The sequence below is a fragment of the Protopterus annectens genome, chromosome 2.part0, assembly GCF_019279795.1.
Source record: "Protopterus annectens isolate FY-2018-M chromosome 2.part0, PAN1.0, whole genome shotgun sequence".
Classification (NCBI taxonomy): domain Eukaryota; kingdom Metazoa; phylum Chordata; order Ceratodontiformes; family Protopteridae; genus Protopterus; species Protopterus annectens.
Window position 1 is genome coordinate 830,822,400 of NC_056728.1, and position 21,987 is coordinate 830,844,386.

Genomic DNA, 21,987 nt, shown 5'->3' on the forward strand with positions numbered 1-21,987 from the left:
TATAATGTATATTTCTAATCAGAATAACTCTCACTGAACTGTAACAATTTCTCTCGAGTATTGAAAGCATCTATGTATATAATGTAAACAGTATTGATTGATTGTTTTACTTCCTACTGTACTACCACTAATGTATAATAACTTCTTTTTCTGAAGTGGTGTTACCTCTACTTATTATACTATGTTTATTACCTTATATCAATGAAAATAATAAATAAAGAATTTTTGGGAAAAAAAAACATGCCTGCTGACTAGAAAGCCTCTCACTATGGAATTAGAGCTCCTTTGTTTCTCCCATACTGAGTATTCCCTGTATGGAGTCAACAACTGTACAAAGTGGCAGTTTTCCAGGTAACAATGGAAAAGTTTGCGTCCTTGCCAGTACCCAACATTCAGGGCATTATTGATATGACTCTAACATCTTCTCTCTGTTTGGGAGCTGCTTTGGTAGTTTATAAGGATAAAGCATTGACTATGACCCAGGCGACCAAGGTTCGATTAGCAGTTGGGGAGACTGACAGATAGGTAGAGAGGGCAGTATGTGTGTGTGTCTTTGAGATGATCCTTAGTGAAGGCTGGGAAAATCACTGGAGGAGGTTTGGTTTGCAAGGTGGGGAGGTTGGCCTAGCTGATCTGCCACAGCGATGAGGCAATATGCCGCTTGCCCATATTGCATGCCCACCCTAGACAAACCACGTTGCTACAAGGTGGGGGATAAAATGGGGAGGTCATAAAGTAAAAAAAATTGCCATATGGATGCAGACGTGTGACACCCTTAAAATCCACAAATGGCCCAGCAATACTGGAATAGTCTGAGGGGGAAAGAAGACAGCTGGTGGACCCAGCATGGACACAGGGTTGTCCACTAGGTTGCTGGGCCAGTAACAGTGATGGAAGGTGGGACAAAATAAAAAACATCTTCTTTGTGTTAGGAACATGTGACCTGTGTCTCCCTAGACTGACAGTAAGCATTCATGCACCTGCAATGAAAGGTACAAATTTCTGGTCTGGTACACCAAAGGCACCCTGAAGGACCCCCCCCCCCCCCCCGCATTGCTGCCCCTTTTTTGAGGAATTGTTCCATTGGGCATTCTTGATCCACCCTCCCCCCAGGTCAGACATACTCATCCCCTTGCCAGCTACAACATACACTTGTGCTACTAATCAAAGTTGGATCACCTGAGTCATAGGCAAGGTTTTTATTCCATTTACCTTCTTCACCATCCTTAATTTCAATTTGTTCAAGGTATCAACTACCCCTTTTACTGGTCCTTTTATTACTGGACTATCATTTCCTGCTTCCAAAAACTGAAATACTATTTTAGCTGCAGCTCCAACTGGAAGTTGTACCACCTCTACAGCTCTTGGTGTGATAAACAGCCTTTCATATTCCAACTGCCGAAAATTTATAAGGCCATACTTCCCATCTTTTATTTCATTCAGGAGCCGAAATTATCACCCTCTCTCATTTGACACATTATATCACTTAAGTCTTTCCATTGCTTAGATTATACCAACACGTCTCCTCTGGGATACCCAATTTATTGTTTTGTCTGGGTAGCAAAAAATTAAAGTGCATGATGTCATTATGGCCTGCTTCATCACAGTTCTACTTACGTTCATAACTCATCAAAAATTATACCTATCAAACTAACTCACACTCCTTGTTTTTAAGTATATTCTTCCACTAAACTTCACATTTAAATGCAGATTACAAGTATAACACAATCACTGTACTGCCTCAAAAACATCTCTGGGTAAGGAACATTTAAATCTTCCATCTCCTTTGAAAAAATCATCTTATTCCATGCCACCTTACATTTACTACCATCCCATGCAAAGTCTCTTACCATATTTCTACTTGAGTTAAGAATCCCTCAGAGTTTCAGCTGGAAGTGCTTTGAAGATATATTACAGTCTAAGCAAAGCAAAAAATTTATTGCCTGAATTATTTGATCAAATTCAAATCCAAGCATTTTCCATCTATGAAATGATTCTTTCAATCTCTTTAAATTCTCTACATGCTTTAAAATAGATTATTTCAAAGCATTACTCTGACATACAAACATACAAATATATAACACTGTCTACTTCCCAGAAATATGGGAAGTTCTGTCTAATCATCAGTGAACGGTAATAGTTTATTTCAAGTGTTGCTGTTTTTATTTTATTAATCTTGTGTCATGGTATTTTACCATATTTATTCATTACCTGAAACAAGACTTCCGCATCATTTTCACAGTCAGTCATATAATCCAATATATCATCAGTAAACAAACAAATAACTTTATTTCCTCATGATGTACTGTACATCACCTTAAATCTGATGCCATTATTGTGGCTGCCAGGGCTCTACATACAAAGTAAGCAAAACTCAAAATGATACTCTCTCTTTCCCTGTCACAATATAAAAAAATGGCATGAATGAATCTTGATTAGAACTCAAGAATCCTCATACATGGCTTACATCATATCAGTGAAGTTATTTGAACAGCCAGTATCAAATGCAAAGTACAGTTGTATAAGTTGAACCTATTACAACAGTAGATGTTTGAGTGATCTCTGCTGCAGTAGCCTAAGCTATATAGGTTACATCATGCCAAGGATATAACAGCTGGCCATCTTCCAAAACTCAGGTCACCTTCCATGCACCCAAACTGCCAAGCAGCTCAAGCTAAGCAGACAAAAAGATGTTTGGACATGAAGCCCTTCAGACCTTTCCTCCCAGCAGATAGAGGGAGGCTGATCCTTAAAATACAAATGCTAGGAATGACATAAATGTTCACACCACGGCACAAAAAATGCGGGAGTGGCTACTGCAGCAGTGATTATTCGAACAGCTACTGTTATAGTAAGTTGAACTTACACAACTTTACTATTTTCTTCATACTAATCACTGCTGCCGTAGCCTTAGCTATATAGGTAGATTACCCTATCTAACTACATTTTGGAGGTGGAAGGAGAAGGGTCCAGAAGACCCTGGAGAATGGTCCTAGCAAAACATGATCTAGACACAGAGAAGGCATCCAGCTTATAGTGATTTGTAAAAGTATGCACACAGGACCAAATAGCAGCTTCTAGAATACTTCTAGAATCCAACCCTTTCCAAAAAGACAGAGATGAAGCCAAGGCCCAAGAAGATCGGGCTTTGACCCTGCCTGGAATAGATCTGTTATGGTGAGTATATCAGAAGGAACAGCCTTAGACAACCATTTGGAAATTTGTTTGTTTTGACAGAAGTTGTCCCTCATTTTTACATTCACAAGAAATAAACAATTGATCCAAAGATCTGAAAGATTTAGTTCGGTCAGTATAGTACCTGAGTTGTCTGTGGGCATCCAAGGTATGGAGTATTCTTTCTCCCTCATTTTAAGCTCATGAAAGAAAATGGGAAGATGGATAGTTTGGCTTAAAGTAAAATCAGATACCACTTTAACCATAAAACAATGATTAGTTCTGAAAGAAATTCTGTCCTTGTATAAAATGAGATAGGGTTGAAACCATAAGAGCTTGCAACTCTTGCAGAGGTCAGATTAATCAGTAAAGCTACTTTTCATGTTAAGAACAACAAGTCAGCCAGATTAACTGGTTCAAATGGAGCAAGTGTTACATTCTCTAACACAAAATTAAGATCCCAAGGAAGGGCCACTGGTTTACTAAGAGGCTTCTTATGCAAAACCCATTTCAAGAACATTTTGACTGCCTATAAAGAGGAGGATCCATGAGCAGACATGCTGAATGGCCAGTAAATAAACCTTGATAGAAAAATGAGAAAGGCTATAGGATAGCAACTCACACAAATATCCTGAATGGGTGCTGTTTGTGTTGTTTGCACCAACTAGAAAACATCTTCCATGTGCTAATATATGATTTTCCTAGCAGCAGGCTTTCTTACCTCCATTAGTATCTGCTGCACATCCTCAGTAAACACTTGCATAAAAGGAATTAAGACCCTATCATCCAGGTAACCAATTGAAAATGACTGATATTGGGGTGTATTAAATATCCCTGATCTTGTCTGAGTAGATCTGGTCTGTGAGGGAGCTTGTGGTAATTCCCCTTGATCCTTTCAAAAAGAAAGGAGAACCATGGCTGCCTGGACCAGAAGGGAGTCACCAAAATGATCCTGGAGGATTCCTTCAGAATCTTCAGAAATACCCTAGATATTCCTGGAAAGGGTGGAAAGCCATACATGCACATTCCTGTCCAAAGAAAAGAAAAGGAATCTATCTTCCAGGCCTTCGTGTATGGAGTCCTGGAATAGAATTTTGCCAGTTTATTTATCAGAGAGGAGGAAAAGAGATCTACTTGATGAATTCTCAAAAGATGGATCAAATTTTTGAAGACCCCCTGATCTAGTTTCCAATTGTGAGGGTCTTCCCTGGTCCTTGTCTGCCACAGTTTTGCTCTGACGGAATGTAGGATGCCTGTAGAGGGAGACTGTGCTGTAACACTATATAACAAGCTAACATAGCTAGTCTGAAAATGTGGTTTGACCTGGTTACCCCTTGCTTGTTGATGCACCACATGACTGCTGTATTGTCTGTAACCACGTGAAGAGGTCCCAGGGATCAAATATAGTTCAGAGAGTTGAGTGCCTTGATCAGGGCAAGCGTCTCCTTGATATTTATGAGCTTGCATCTGTCCTTGGTGTCTCACACCCCCTACGCTTTTTTCCCTCCTGAAACTGCTCCCCAAGCAAAGTCCAAACCATATGTGGTGACTGACTGCTTTGTAGCAGGGAGGAAGAAGGGAAGACCTAGATTTACGGATATCTGTTGTCTCCATGAAAAGATTTATCTTCTGACAGACCCCAGGATCTGAAAAAGTGAAAAGTGATGACATTGGGGCCAAACAGATTTCATACACCACTGTATGTTTTGCATCTGAAGTCTTGCTAGAGGTATCATAACAATCATAGACACCATGAGACCCAAACTCCTGAGATACTCCCTTGCAGTGACTGAATTCTGAGTGGAAAACTTAGCAAAAGAGCTTTATAAACATCTATTTTTCCTGTGAAGGAAAAGCTCTTTCAACTGAGGTGTCTAGTTGACAACCAAGGAACATAATCCTGTGTGAAGGAGGCAAGAAACACTTTTAAATATTCTCTTGGACTCCCACTTTGTACAAAAGAACTCGAGAGAGAGAGAGAGATTCCTGACACCCTGAAAAAGGCTCTGCAAAGATAAGCCAGTTATCTAAATATGGAAAAATGTGGGTAGCCTGTAGGCTGTTATGAGCTATAATCAGAGTTAGACTCTTTGTGAACACTGTTGGTGCAGTGGATAGTCCAAAGGAGAAGGTGGAGAACTAATAATGTGATCCAGACACAGAAAACCTTAAGATATGTCTGACGTCCGGATGAACAGGAGAGTGATGACGAGCATCTTTGTGTCTAGTGTTACCAGGAAACTTGAAAGAGAAATGCCCTCATTAGCTTACTACCTCAGATCTTTTTGCTGCCCAATACCTACAAAATAGTTAGGAATTGTAACATAACAGAATCTGGGACTCAGACAGAGGAACACCGGTTCCTCCAATATCATTCAATCTTTCCTGGAGTAAATCAAAGGAGGGGGTTGGTGGGACGGAGGTTGAGGAAGAATGAAAATGGACAACATGGATGGAACATTATGGTGAGTACATAACTTTATCTGATGTTGTCATTTTCATTCATTCCTCAACTGTTGGGACAGAGTCCCCAGCTACCTAAATCTCGGGAGGAGTCTAAGGCAGGAAATTCCTGAGCAAAGCCAAGCCAAAGGCTGCTCTTCCTGTAGAGACTGGATCTAATTTGTAATGAGCAATAAAGGTATGAGGTTTAGTCCAAGTTGCAGATGCACAAATATTATCCTAAGAAGTCCTAGACAAAAAGGCTGAAGATGCTGCCATAGACCTGGTGGAATGGGCTTTTGGTGGTTTGGTAAAGGTAAACCTGTTTTCTGATAAACAAAGTTAATGCAATCAGTCAACTGTTTAGCCAAAGTTACTTTAGAAACTGGTTCTAATTTTGATTCAGAAAAGAAAACAATTAATTGTTCAGATTTCCGTGAAGGTAAAAACATAACTGTCTATGAACACCCAATAGATGTAATGTATATTCTCCTTTGTTTGAGAAATTTGGAAAAAAGACTGGAAGGTTAATAACCTGATTAATATTGGATTCTGACACCAACTTAGGTAGAAAGGAAGGATTTCTTCGTAAAGATACTCTATTCTTATAAAAATCAAATAAGGAGGTTGAGACGACAAAGCCTGAAATTTAAACACTTTTCTGGCAGAAGTAATAGCAACTAAGAAAATAGTTTTCCAGGTCAAAAATTTTAGTTCACACTTAGCCGAAGGTTCAAAGGGGGTTGGGTTAAGGCCTGTTTAATGATATTTAAATCCCAAGGGGGGGTACTGTCCTTTAAAGGAGATCTTAGTACATATGTTCCTCTGAGAAAAGCTTTGCAAAGCTTGGAGAAAGCTAAGGTTGAGTTATTTACTCCCATATGAAAGTTGGAAATGACTGCTAATTGTACTTTGAAAGTTCAGGAGCTAGCTTCTTTATTGAAAACTGTAGCCAAAAAGTCAAGAACCTTAGAAATCAGTGCTGAAAACGTGTCTATATTTTTTTTATGTGGCCAAAAAAAAATTTTTCCCGTTTACTTTTTTAAATTTTTCTGGTGGAAGCTTTGTGTGATTATAAAAGAATGTGATTGACAGGGGAGGAGAGCCTGGTCTGCCTAGCAATCATTGGAACTGGAGAAGGCATGCAATCAACTTGAGGTCTGAAATGTCTGGATGAGTCATGTGTGTCAGATGAGACAGTAGGTCTGGAGTTGGATCCAGAATCCAGGGTGGACGTAGAAGATGAGGCCAAAGGAAAAGAAAACAGATCTGTCAAGGCCAATAAGGTGCAATGAGGATAACTGTGTTCTTCAATCAAGATGCTTTCTGGAGAAACTTGGGAATGAGGGGAGTAGAAGGGTAAGTGTACAGGAGACCAGAGGGCTAAGTGTGAAGTACAGCATCGCTTGGGGACTCTCCCACTGGGGGGTGTTTCAGGGCAAAGAACTTGCACTTGTTGTTGGGGGGAGATGCAAAGAGATCGCAGCATGGTTGGTCCCATCAATGTAAAATCCTCTCCACCACTTTCCTGTGGAGAGATCACTCATGAGGCATTAGACTAGACCTGCTTAACTTGTCTGCAATCACATTGGACTTCCCCAGAATGTGTATTGCTATCAGAAAACAATTGGATGAGATCGCCAATTGCCATACTCTCAAAGCTTCCTGACAAAGAGAGTAAGATCTGGTTCACCCTTGTTTGTTGATATAACCACTGACAAATTGTCCATCTAAATCACAATAGTCCAGGTTGGGAAAGAGTCAGAATAGGCCTGCAATGCTAGGAGAAGCTCTCTCATCTCCAGGACATTGATATGCTCATTGACCTCTTTTGGGAACCATTTGCCTTTGGACTTCCTTCCAAAAAAGTGCCCACTCACCCAATCTGAGAGGTGTCCATGGTCACTATGGCCTTGGGTTGAGGGAGAACAAAGGGATGGCCTTCTTGTATTTGATTGGAGTGGATCCACCATAGAAGGTAATTTTTGCAGGCTTGCATCATTTTGACTTGACTGGATAAATGTTGTTGGGAATAGATCATTGAGTTGCTATTGTCCACCAAAGGATTCTCATATGGTACCTTGCCAGTAGAAACAGAGTGATTGCCACTGACATGGATCCCAGTGCTTGCAGTACCAGACATGCTGAAAGAGAAAAAGTGCGAATGATCTTTCTGACCTGGGACTGAATTGTTTGAATTCAAGACAGAGGGATAGAAGCTATATGAGTGACCGTGTTGAACAAAGCACCAATGAATTCCACAGCCTGAGTTGGACTGAGATGCAATTTGTTGTAATTGTCAGAAATCTCCAGATGAGAGCACAGCTGGAGTAAATAGTCTCATGCTTGAATTAGTTGATGCCTGTTCAGAGTGGTCAGGAGCCAGTCATCCAGATATGGAAACATTCAGAATCCCTGCAGTCTCAATTGAGCTGCAACTACTGCCATGCACTTGGTAAACACCCTGGGGTTGTGGTGGCACCAAAGGGCAGTGCACTGAATTGGTAATGACTGGCTCCAAGCCAGAAGCATAGATATCTTCGAATTCATCTGTTCATTTTGATGTAATAGTACACATCCTAAAGATCTATCAAACACATCCAGCCATCCTTGTGCAGAAACAGCAGAATGGACTAAACCATGACCATCTGGAACTTTATATGCAGTATTGATCAGTTTAGTTTGCTGAGATCCAAGACTGGTCTTCAGTTCCCTGTCTTTTTTGACTCTAAAAATAATCTTGAATAAGTCCCAGACTCTTTCTGTCTGGGGAACCTCTTGGATGACTCTTTTTTCTAGCAGCTTGTTTACTTCCAGTTTTGCTGCTTCCCTCTGACTGGGTGGAAAATTGGGTATTTTATTTGATACTAGTGGGGGTGGATGGGAAAATGGTATTATATAACCTCTGGATATTATTCTTTGAACCCATAAATCTTTTGTTATTTCTAGCCAGGCTCTCTGGTGCATGGATAAATTACCCCAACTGCCTCCAGAGAGAGACAGTCATGCCTCCTTTCAGGAGCGTTGATAGGATCTGTCAGAGAAGGTATGCCTAGATCCCTGATTATGGGGACCACCTCTGCCATGGGGAAGAAGTCTTCAGCTGGAGTTTCCCATCTGCCCCCTGGGGGAACTATCTTCCAGTGGATCTTGGAAGTGACCCTGTGTTTTTTGAACGACATTTGTTGACATTGGTTCATAGAAAATGTCTGTTGAGGGGTCAAAAACATAAATCCACAGCAGACAGGGTTTTCCTTTTCTGCTCACACCTAGAGAGTGTGTCTTTTACTTCAGGGCCAAATAAGGAGGTTCAGTCAAAGGGATCATTGATGAAAGAAGATTTGAAGGGTTCTGCATAATCACATAAGTGCATTCAGGCATGTCTCCTGATGGAAATGCCTGAACCTGACACCCGTGATGCACCTTCAGCCAAGTGGGAGATAAGCCTCACAGACAAATTTGAAATAGATTGAAGGGTACCCAACTGCGAGGAAATAGTAAGAGAGCATATTAGATGAGACCACAGAAAGGAGAACCAAATTTACCGAAGCCAAAAGGGGGCAATGAGGATTACCTTCTCTTCATCTAGAGTGCTTTCTGAAGGAATGTGGGAATTATGGGCAGGGGAGGATAAACATAAAGAAGACTGGAGGGCCAAACATGTATTAGAACATCTCTTAGTGACTGTCCCTGTGGGGAAATTAGGCAAAGAATCTGCTGCACTTGTTGCTGAGGGGAGAAGTGAATAGATTGTAGCAAAGTTGACCACATTTGTAGAACATCATATTCGCCACTGATTGCTTGAGAGACCACTTGTGAAGCATCAAGATAGTTCTGCTGAGCCTGTCTGCTAGAACGCTGGATTTCCCGGGTATGTGTATAGCTACAAGAAAGCAGTTGGAAGAGATTGCCCACTGCCAAACTCTCATTACTTCTCAGCAAAGAGGTTAAGATCTGGTTCCCCCTTGTTTGTTGATGTACCAAACCACTGACATATTGTCCATCTGGATAGCAATTGTTCTTAGAGGAAGTGAATTCTGAAAGGCCTGCAATGCAAATTGGTCTCTTCTGGGAATCGCATGCCTTGAACAGTCCATCCTAAGAAATGCCATCCATAACATTTGGAATGTGTATCTGTGGTGAATGTGGCATTTGGGGGAGGAAGGACCTGTGTCTGGATTTGTGTTCTGAGGAATTTTCTCATCATCCTATCCACTTCTGCTTCAGAGAGACGTTGGGAGGACATGACTGACAAGGAAATGGAGGGATGTCAAAAAGACTTTCTTGTAGTCTCTTGTTAAAAAAGAGATCTCTGGAGAGAAGCAGGGCCAAGGAGACTTAGGAGCAACTGTCTTTGGATCCAAAATGGATCCAAGTGTTTGAAAACTTTAGCTGGCAGCTCTAATGTCAGAGCAGATTTGGGAGACCTGACAGATGATCTCAGGCTAGGGGACACTGGCTCTGGAGAGAAGCAGGGGCTTTGGAGCCAAGGAGACTTTGGTGCAACAGTCTTTGGATCTGAAGGTATTGGATCCACGTGTTTGGGAAACTTTAGCTGCCATCTCTGATGTCACAGCAGATTTGGGTGATCTGACAGGAGAGCACTTTCTATGCTCCCTGGGCTCCATAGACTTTAATTTCTGACAGGGGGTTTGAGCAACCTGACATACAAACAGCAGAAGAAGGTGCAGAAGCAGGTAAAAAGGGCTTTAAACACCAGCTTATTCTGATGATCGCTAATAGCTCTGGTGTTGAAGCTAGCACAAATAGTACAAGAGGTCTCAAGATGGGAAGGACCTAAGCAATGGACGCACTCCCTGTGGGCATCAGAGTTAGCTATCTTGTGCCCACAGGAAGCGCATTTTTTTAAAGCCAATAGGCTTGTCAGGCATAGATGAGAACGAAGCCCAACTGTAAAGTACAATGAGAAAATTAAAGTTATAAACAAGAAGTTTTTTTTTTTTTTTAAGAACAGTTATACTAATAGAAAAGTAGTTATGCCAACGTAACACTAACAATACCTTATAGAGAAGGTAAAAGGAATGCAAAGAAACAGAAAATACCTACAATGGTAAAAATAAAATACCAAATGATGGTAACAAAGATAACTTAACCTAGTGGGTAAATAGAGGCTACTATAAAAGTTATAGACTAGAAAGAAAGTTACATTGTGAGGTTTTTACTCACTATTCCCAATAAAATCTAGACATAGAGCTCAAGAGAATGCAATCCCAACTGATTGTTAGAGGGGCAATGAGGTAATGCAATGCTCAAGGGCATTACTAGTAAAGGGAGGAGCTCGAAAGTCAGATCCTAGAATCTAGAGAAAGCTTTATTGGCCTGAAATTGTCCATTAAAACGATGAAACAAGTCATGGGCATTCAGAATTGCCAACTAGCTGAAACACCTGATGTTCATAAGGGTCATCTGCATATATCCCATGTGCCTTTGATGCAAGAGGTTTGGGAGGTCACTCAGTGGAAGTTCTAGCTTTGCTGTAGTTTTCATTTTGTTTTTACTGAGTGGTTTTTCAGTGACCTTCTCACTTACTGTTTTAGCATATTAGAAACTCAGGAAAAATCTGAGACACCAATATCTGGAGCTCAAAGGCAGGAACATTGATTCTCTTGGTCTCTTCTCATTCTTTCAGAAGTCACAAACAAAATGGTAGGGGGTTGGAGAGAGGGGAGTTAAAGAAGAATGAAAATGGACAACACAGATGGAGCATTATGGTGAGTACATAACTTCTTTATATGATGTTGTCAATTTTCATTCATTCCTTAATAAGTGGGACAGATTCCCTAGCTACTTGAAACCCAGGAGGACTCTAAGGAAGGATATTCCTGAGCACTGTTTAACCGAAGGCTGCTCTTCCCCTAGAGACCAGATCCAATTTGTAATGAGAAATAAAGGTATGAGGATTAGCCAAAGTTGCAGAAGCACAAATGTCGTCTGGATAAAAATGCTGATGAAATTACCATGGACCTGGTTGAATGAGCTCTTAAAGGTTTTGACAAAGTTAAACCCAATTTGTTGTAAACAAAAGAAATGCAATCAGTTAGCCATTTGGCTAAAGTTACTTTGCCCAATTTTGATTCTGCAAAGGAGACAAATAATTGATCGGATTTTCTTAAGTTTTCCATTCTATGCGAACAGAAGTGTAATTTTCTGTAAACATCTAACAAATGTAGCATGTATTCTCCTTCGTTTGTGAAATTTGGAAAAAAACCTGGAAGACTGATAGATTGACTGATGTTGGATTCTGACAGCACTTTAGGAGGGGAGGCTGGATAGGTTCATAATGGTACACTATCTTTATGGAAAACTAAATAAGGAGGCTTAGAAGATAGGGCTTGAAATTCTGAGACTCTTCTAGCTGAAGTTATGGCTCCTAAAAAGATAGTTTTCCAGGTTAAAAAAAATTAGTTCACACTTCACTAATAGTTCAAATGTGGACTGAGTTAAATCTTATAAAACTAAAAACCACCCACCTCCACATTCATCCCCAATCTCTGCTGTTTCTCACATTCTCTTTTTCACAGCTACTACCAGTATCTTGCTTCAATAACCTGATTCCCCTTCTATTCAGAGTTAGCTTTAGTAACTCAATTTCTGCTTTAGCTTTCAACTATAATGCTCTTCGTGCAGGTCCATCTTTCTCTGTTCTCACCACTACTCATGTTGTTTACACTCCCTCTTAAGCTGTTCCCATTTTACCACAAAACTTTGAAGCAAAACTAGCCTGCTTATTACTCGATACAATTGTTCTTTTTCTCTTTTGTTCAATTGTTTAAAAAACATGGTATCTGTGCAGCTTAATTTGTACAATTCTGTTAGTTATATGTAAGTAATGACTGCTTATGTATGTATTTGGAGGGTTACTCCCTGTTTAACTACATGTAAGTAACTATATCTATGTATGTCTGGAGCTTTTCTCCCCAGGCTTCCGCTGAAAATGGGACTCATGCCCAGTCGGACATTACCCAGTAAATAAATTAAATAAATAAACAAATAAATAAATAAATAAATGACATGGTGGAGTTGGATCTTTAAAAGTGGGTCTAAGAAGAAAGGTTTCCCTAATAAAGGCCTTATAAAGTTTTGGAGGAGCTAAGGTGGAATTGTTTACTCCTATGTGAAAATTAGAAATGGTAGCTAGTTGTACTTTAATAGTCAAGGAGCCAGCCTCTTCATTAAAAATTTTAGCCAAAAACTCAAGAACTTTAGGGAATTGTGCTGAAAAAGGGTCAACATCTCTCTGTTGTGCCCAAAAAATAAATCTTTTCCATTTACTTCTGTAAATTTTCCTAATGGAAGCTTTATGAGAAGACGAAAGAATGTGACGGACAGGGGGAGGAGAGCCTGGACTGTCTAGCTATCAATGGAAGTGGAGAAACCCTGTGGTCAACTTTAAGCCTAAAATGTCTGAGTGAATCGTGTCTGTCAGGTGAGATAGGAGGTCTGGAATTGGATCCAGAATTCATGGTGGGAGAACTAGATGAGGCCAATAAGGGGCAATGAGGATGACTGCACTCTTCAATCGAGATGCTTTCTGGAGAAACTTGGGGATTAAAGGAGTTGGATGGTAAGCATAGAGGAGACCGGGGGGGGGGCAATTGTGGAGGAGTATGTTTCTCAGTTATTCCTCCAGTGGGAGGATTAGGCCAAAGAACCTGTTGCACTTGTTGAGGGGAGATGCAAAGAGACTGCAGCAAGGTTGACCCCACTGATGGAATATCTTTTCTGCAACTTTCATGTTGAGAGACCACTCATGAGGCAATAAAATGGCCCTGCTCAACTTGTCTGCTATCACACTGGATTTCACTGGAATGTGCATTGCTATCAGAAATTGACTGGATGACACTGCCCACTGTCACACTTTCCGAGCTTCTCAACACAAGGGGTAAGATCTGGTTCCTCCTTGTTTGTTAATATACCAGACCACTGACATATTGTCCATCTGAATTGCAATAGTTCTGGAATGAAGACAGTCTTGAAAGGCCTGCAATGCTAGGAGGACAGCTTTCATTTCCAAGACATTAATATGTGTGTTGGCCTCTTCGGGAAACTAGGTGCCTATGACTGTCTTTCTCAGGAAGTGCCCCCCCCCCAACACCCAATTTGGGAAGCATCAGTGGTCATTACGGCCTTGGGCTGTGGAAGGATGAAGGGACGGCCTTGTAAAATCTGATCTAAGTGAATACACCACAACAGGTAATTTTTGCATGCCTGAGTTATTCTGATCCAGGTGAACAAAGACTGGTGCAGTATTGACCACTGAATCTCTAGGGTTCATTGAAGAATTCTCATCTGTTATCTTGCTAACAAAACTATTACTACTGCAGCATACAGTGACTACAGGGCTTGGAGAATCAATTGGATAGAAAATAATTTATGATTATCTTTTTGACTTGAAATTGAAGAATCTGTACCCTTGGTACAGGCAGGGATGCTTTCACCGATACTATATTGAACAAGGCCCCTATAAACTATGGTATTTGAGATGGTTCTAGCTGAGATTTTCTGTGATTGCTGGTAATTCCCAGTTGACAGCACAGCTGAAGTACATAACCTCATGCTTTTATCAGCAGATGCCTGGTCAGTGCAGTTATGAGCCAGCCATCCAAGTATGGAAACACCAGGAATCTTGCAGTCTAAGGTGTGCTACTACTGCTGTGATGCACTTGGTGAAAACCCTGAGGGCTGTGGTGAGGCCAAAGGGCAGAGCTCTGAAATGGTAATGACTGGCTCCCAGCTGGAAGCACAGGTATCTTGTGATAGTACTCATCATGAAGATCTGTTGAGCACATCTAGTCATCCTGGTGCAGGAAAGGCAAAATGGACTGAACTGTGACCATTCAGAACTTTGTGTACTAAACTGATTTGTTCAGAATGCTAAGATCCAAAATTGGTCTCCATTTCCCTGTTTCTTTGACACTAAAAGGAATCTTGAGTATGTTCCAGATTCTTTTTGCTCTGGGCTTGATCTCCTGGATGATTCTTTTTTCTAGCAGCTTTTTTATTTCTTGTGCTTCTTCTTTCCTCTGACTGAGTGGAACATCAGGAATTTTGTTTATCATTAAGGGGGGGGTATTATATAACCCCTGGAAATAATCTTCTGCATCCATGTATATTTTTTGTAATCTCTAGCCAGGCTCTCAGGTGCAAGGATAGATGACCCTTGACTGCCTCCAGAAATGGACAATCAGGCATCCTTTCGGGAGCCCTGGTACTATCTGTCAGAGAAAGTGCCTCTAGATCCTTGATGCTGCATGCCTCCTCTGCTGTGTGGGCAGCATCTTCCATTAGAGATCCCCCTCTGCCCCTGGGAGAACTATCTCCATGTGGATCTGGAATTTTCTGAACCAATTTTTCGACCACCTCGTTGATTCCTACAGAAGGCTTTTTGAGGAGTCAAAAAACATATACCCACTGCAGACAGGGCCTTACAATCCTGCTCACATGTGGACAATGTGTCTTTAACCTTGTGGCCAAACAAAGAACTTCTGTCAAAGAGAGCATTGACAAAGGAAAACTTGATGGGCACTGCAAAATCACACAGGTACATTCAGGCATGTCTCTTAATGGAAATGCCTGAACCCCCACCCTTGAGATACCTTCAGTTGCATATGAAATGAGACTCATGGATGAATTTGAAATGGACTGTAGGGTAGCCAACTGTGAGGTAACAGAGGCCTCTGCCTCAGAAGTAATGGTCCCAGAGAGGGATTTGGAGAGTTCTTTAATCAAATCCCTCTGGAGTCTGGTGAAGTGTGCCAAATAATTCATCAGCCTAAGTTGCTGAAGCATATACACACTTCCCAAATCTGTCCAACACCCCTGACTTCCTGTTAGGGGGATGAACAGAAGAACTTTGTTCTGTGAGTTCCTTTTTTGTGGCCGTCACTATGACCATGGCATCTACTGGTACTAATTTACTCCAAAATTCTTTACCTTTAGGTGATGCCAGAATCCCGTCTGGCCTGTTATGGATCAGTTCAACAGAGTCAAGTTCCTTCCATGCCCACCAAGAGAACAAATCAATGAGCTCATCATTAGACAGAATCAACCTGGAGGTAGATGGGCCAGTCCCAAAGACTTCCATGAATACCAATTCCTCTTGAGAAGAGTTATCAGAAGACCAGCCACTCCTTTGCTTGAGGATCTCCAGAATGTCTCCAAAGGAGACATCATCAGGTGGTGATCTTGGGGACCCTTCCTCCTCATCAAAATCAGGATCTTCTTTGACCGACTCTTGAGGAGAGATTAAGTGCCTACTCCTTGCACTTTCTCTTCTTAGGGACTTCTTCAGTGGGATGTTCTAGACAAGTAACAGAAAATATGAGTATATCCTGCTGGGTAGCCTTAAGATTTTAGGCTGGCTGTAAAAACCAATGAACCAAAAAGACCAATGAAACCAAAAACTGAAATCACACAGGCTGGAATCCACGAGTAAAATCCAAGAGTTTTATTCCAAATTACACAAATGGTAAGTGCTTTTGTCTGGTGAATGTCACCAAACTTCTTCAGACAAGTTAATGAGAAAATCCAAGCAATTTTATATCACACACTACCTGCAATCAATTAATACCAATTAATACCAACCAATAAAACATAACAATTGAAATTATTGAAAATACCTAAACTAATAAATAATAAAATATATGTAATACACGTTATAAAAAATATATATTTATGTGTTCTGGGATGAACATTTATATCTGATCCGAGCCTACATAACATAAAAATGTAAGCATAAAAATATGAAAATATAAAAATATGTGAAAGTATGAAAGTACACATCAAATTACATGCTCCAACTACTTAGTTGTAAGGCCTAATCCAGGAACAGAGGAAAAATCTCACCTGTCATAAACTTTTAATTTTAACTTACTAGAAATGGACACTACATCGTTTAACCCTGGTGGTGAGTAAGCATTAAGAAATACTTGCCACCAGGTTTCTTTCTCTTCAAGAAACAACTTCCAGGGTCCCCCTCTATCCCCACATTTTACCTGCTGTAGCACCACAAATTTAAATAAGTGGTCAGTGAAAATTTTTAACGTGTCTATATAAGGCATTTTTTTCATCACTCTGGCGTATTTCATACCCATGCTCATAGATCCGTTGTGCCAATATACGTTGCGTTTTGCCTATATAAAAGGCTGGACACTTGGTGCACATAGCAGCATACACAACTGCATGGGTATAACAACTGAATTTTCCTATTGTATTAATCCTTTTCTTGGGTGGCCACGGTGGTGCAGTGGTTAGCATTGCCGCCTCACAGCAAGAGGTTCTCTGGTTCGATCCTCGGCTGGGGTGCCTTCTGTGCGGAGTCTGCATGTCCTCCCTGTGGTCGCGTGGGTTTCCTCCGGGTGCTCCGGTTTCCTCCCACATCCCAAAGACATGCTGCAGGTGGATTGGATACTCTAAATTGGCCCTAGGTGTGCATGTGAGTGTGCCTTCTGTGGAAGGTTGGGCGCCGGGCTGGCAACTCGACACCGTCAAACTCCACTGCCAATCAATGTGCGGACAAGGTGATCCGCTGTGGCGACCCCTAACCGGGAAAAAGCCGAAAGAAGAAGAAGATTAATCCTTTTCTTACGTAGAGTAATACTTGATGTTGGTAAAATAAAATTACACTGATGACAGATACCACAGGGTTTCATTTTTCATTCTATACCCCCACTTATTGGTTGTTCCAAAAGGCCTTTAATATTTCTACCCTTCCTGAAAACAAAATTAGGATGCCTACCAAAAGTATCAGCCATAGTTTGTTCGCACAACAAACCAGACAAGAGCGCTTACCATTTATGTAATTTGAAATAAAACTCTTAGATTTTACTCGTGGATTCCAGCCTGTGTGATTTCAGTTTTTGGTTTAGCCTGGCTGTCCCTGCAGAGTAGAATGCTGAGGCTCAAGGCACAAAGACTGATGAGATTGGAAGAAGGATCAGAAGAGGGGATCATCCTTCCTCTAGGAGCAGAGAAAACTCTCTCCACTACCTCAGTGGCAGAGTGTCCCAGAGAAAGAAAAAGGCTAATGGAGCCGAGAAGACATGCTTCCTAACAGTCAGCTATTTCCAACCCGAAGACAGTCCACCTGAGGCAAAAGTCAGAATTGAGCTGTCCAAAGCCGAGGCTCTGAGGGTCGGAGATGGCTCCAACAACTTTGGGGTGAACTCCATCACCTTGGATCCGGCAACGACACTATGGCTCCGAGAGTCATCTGGCTCCAAGACATTCTGAGGTGATCCACTTAGAGATGGTATCAGAGTGAAAGATACAACGATCTTCAGATCTGACATAGATGTCTCTGGGATTCTTGGATCCAAGTGCTCCAAACCCAAAATTCAGAGAAGGAGCTAAAATAGGTGGAGTAGTACTAGTAAAGGTCTCCAGGCCTGATGGGGTAGGAGCTGGGAGAACTCCCACCCGAATTTGTGCTGAGAAGAATTTTCTCAACATTCTAGTCACATCAGCTTTGATCAAACTTCTGGACAAATGAGGAGAGGAAGCAATGGAAAAAGTCCTTGACTGCTGATGTCTCTCTAAGAAAGGCAATGGAAGGTGGGCTCCAGAGATGAAGCATATAAGGTACAATAGAGCATCTTCGGATCCAAGTGTGTTGGATCTGACAATGCAGATGTGGTATCAGAAGCTTTTGCATCTGAGGGTATTGCCTTTTGATCCAATGAAATGGGATCCAACTGCTTAGATACTTTAGCAGGTGGTTCTACAGTATGAGTCGAGCTTGGAGAAGAAAATCTACAATGGTCCGAAGGACTCTTCTTTGTGTCTTTTTTCTCCATTTTCTTAGGGGAATGAGCCCCAGATATTGACTCAGAAAAAGTGGTAGAAAGCAATCTTTTTAAGATAAGTTTGTTTTTATGATCTACCAAGGCCAGAGGATTAAAGGCCTTACTTATCTCACAAGACGCATTCAAATGGACTGATCCTAGACAGTACACACACAAATCATGTGCATCTGATAGAGGGATACCCTTGCAATTTGTTTCTTCCTTCAAAATTGCTTTTCCTAGCAGGAAAAATTCTGAAGCACTGAGTTAGGCGAATGAAAAGCTGGCTAAATATAGTTCAGATTTTTTTTTCTTTTCTGTTCTAAATCAGAGTTTTATCTGCAGGTTTGTCAAGAAAAGGGTTTGTAATGACAACACCAGTTCAGAGTCGTGATGCTTCCACTGAATCATAGGCACACTGAACCATGTGTACTCCAGTTTTGTCCAAAACTGAAATTAACTTTTCCATGCGTTTCTTTAACATGAGTGCCTCTTGAAAAAAACTGAATACTCTCTTTATAAATAATTTCTGACTGAGGTCTCATATACAATTGTATCAGACAGTTAATGTATTCCCTTGACTGACAAACTGAAAGAAATGAAATTCTCTTATGTGTGTTTCATCCCCCTCATACATATTTGTGAGCAGTGAGTTATATGAACAGTGTGGCTTGTTATTAAGTTAAAAGCAGCCCTACAGTCCCTAAGCAAAAATAAGTGGTAACCACATCACCAACATTTGCAAGTGCTAAGAACAAGCAGACATGGTTTCAGAGTTCGAAACAGCCACAAAGACACTGAAAAAAAAACAAATGGTGTTCTCTTACCACTGGGACATGCTGAGATGGAGAAGCAGACATGGCTTGAAATAAAATTAAACATAGCCCCATAGACCACTGTACAAATTTATTAGACTTAGAAGTACTAAGGTGGATAAGTATACATGACTTTTTTAAATTTTCAATTACCTGCATCATGCTATTAAAGGTCAAATGGCAGCCAGATGATATTTATTTATTTATTCATTTGTTTATTTGTTTGCTTCTTTATTTTATTTTATTTTACACTTGTTTACTGGGAAAGTCCGACCGGGTGTGAGTCCATTTTCAGTGGAGGCCTGGGGAGAAAAGCTCCAATACATAATAGACAACATTACATGATAACATTTTTACAAGACAAGTTGGTCTATAAGTAATACAAGTCTGATAACAATATTTAAAGGTGTAAAGTAAAAGTTTATAGTTGATACAAACAAAGGTAAATTAGGTGTTTAACAATTTTGAGTAGGATACGAAACAGACATAGTAGTAAATAGGTTTAAAGTTACATAGGATATGAGTGGAAAAAGGAAGCAGTTATGAGCGGTAAGAACAGAAGTTAGCAATATGCAGAGGTAAGGAAAAGAATTATATAATTATGCCAAGCAGAAGGTTCAAAAGTACAGATAGTATTAGTTTAAGGTTGAACAACACTGGGGAAATTTGGGTGCAGAACGTGGAGAACTAGAAGAATGTGTTGATATAGGGGATGGTGTATTCAAGAGTTAGAGTTAACAATGTGATTTCTAAGGGTGCTAGAGTAATAGGACGGAAGTGAAATGATTGTGGATAATGAAAGTCAAAAGGGAGAAGTAATCCTGGCACTCAATGGGCATAAAAAAGAGAGTTACTGAAGTGACTTCTACTTCAAGGTCTATATCCTTATTTGCTCTCCAAGTCCAAAGCACTTCACCAGGTCTCAACAACATTCCAGGTTGTCTTACAAACAGTGTCAAGCAGGCCCTTGCTGATCCTCTCAGGCTATGCACCCGATCAATGTCACACTGCACTGGTGATGCCCACTTATAAGGTTGCCCCACCACTGACCCAAACAACTATAGACCTATTAGCCTTACTATTCTTGTGTGCAAAGCCATGGAATGTATCATCACTGACTTCATAAATCTGGAAGTTAAGAATTTAATCAAGTTCCACCTGCAACAATTCAGATTTTTTTAAGGGCAGGTCATGCCACCTCAATCTTGTCAACTTCTTTGAAAATGTCATGTACACCATGGAGAGTGGTCACACTATTTATGCTGCCTACCTGGATCTAGCAAAAGCATTTGATACTATACCATACAGTGGAACTGTAAACATGCTAACACCCTTAAACATAGATCTCCTACATGGTAGGATGGATTGCAAACTAGCTCAAGGCAGAATGCTTGCTGAAATGGTCGGTGATGCCACCTCAGTTAAGGAAAAGGTGGCCAGTGGTGTTCCACAGAGTCTGTATTGGGCCTCTTCTTTTAAGTATTTATTTCTCTGATCTCAAAACTGACAGTAAGGATATCTGACTAAGTTCTCCGATGATTGCAAGTTAGGAGTAGTTATCAAATCAACATATGATACAAATTCTCTTCAAGCAAAACTATCAAATATTAACACACAGTGCACTAACAAAGGGCTCAAGCTAAATGTTCTCCTTCAGAAAACAACAAATTGCTACCACCTACTGCATCAGTGACAACCCAGTCCCCAATTAGTCTGTCATTAGAGACCTGGGCACCTGGTTAGATGACTCCCTCCCCATTGATCACCATATAGTGGCTGTAGTCAGAAGCCCTTCTCTATATCACAATTAATCACTAAAGGCATTTCTTTTTCTTAGTCTGTTACTGCATTTAAATCACAACCTGTGGCTTTACTGAGATTCAAACTCACAAACTTAGACTCCCAAGACCAACACTCTACTGCCTGAGCTATAAAGCTAAAACCAAGGAAGTCATTGTCCCCTGTACTCTGCCCTGGTTAGACCAATTATAGAATAAAACACACCCTTTGGCATGTATCTTATTAGGCACAACAAAAAACTCAAAAGACAGCAGAGGTTACTAACCAAAAGAATCCTGGGTTTCAAAACATTTAACTATCAGGAAAGGCTGTAGTCACACTCTCCCAGTACTCAGTGTCATATAGATTCTTATTTTTTTAAACAAAACATCTTTATTAAATTATCATGTATGACATAGACAATCTTACATTTATATAAAGGAAAAACAAACAACATTAACACCATTTTAGTTGCACACATTATGCATCACAGACACCTTTGAAACAATTGTAGTTAGTGTCAGCTAAGCATTATATACTTGCTGACAGTCCTTTCCACTTTCTGTTACCTGAGTCATTGTGCTAAAAGTTTTTGTGCTCTAGAATTATTATCAAAAACAGTTGCTTAACAGCAATCTTTCTAAACTCATGCATATTATTGAAGTAATCCCTTATTTTCTGTGTAGCATTCTGTAGTTTCTCCATTTCTTGTGTTGACAGATTCCCCCTATTTTGCAATACTTTATCACTTGTCAGTCCCTCTAAATAATTAATTGTTACTTCTTAACCATATCTCCCTTTCCTTTATTTCCACCCAGGTTTTAGACTCCACTTTAATTTTATCCCACTCCCTAGTTATATTTTCAGAAAGAATTTCTATCTTCTCTAAGAGCTCCTGAATTATTTCCAAAACCCATTCCTTAAATTCCTCTCTTTTCAGCAGATATGTGGGAAAGCACCGGGGACTCATTTTT

At 40.5% G+C, this 21,987-nt stretch overlaps 1 protein-coding gene across 2 annotated transcripts in view; it reads right to left on the reverse strand.

Moving 5' to 3' along the window:
• Positions 1-21,987, reverse strand: part of SPATA6L (spermatogenesis associated 6 like) — a 1,246,643-nt gene that overhangs the window by 1,089,622 nt on the left and 135,034 nt on the right. The gene's annotated exons all lie outside the window — the stretch shown is intronic.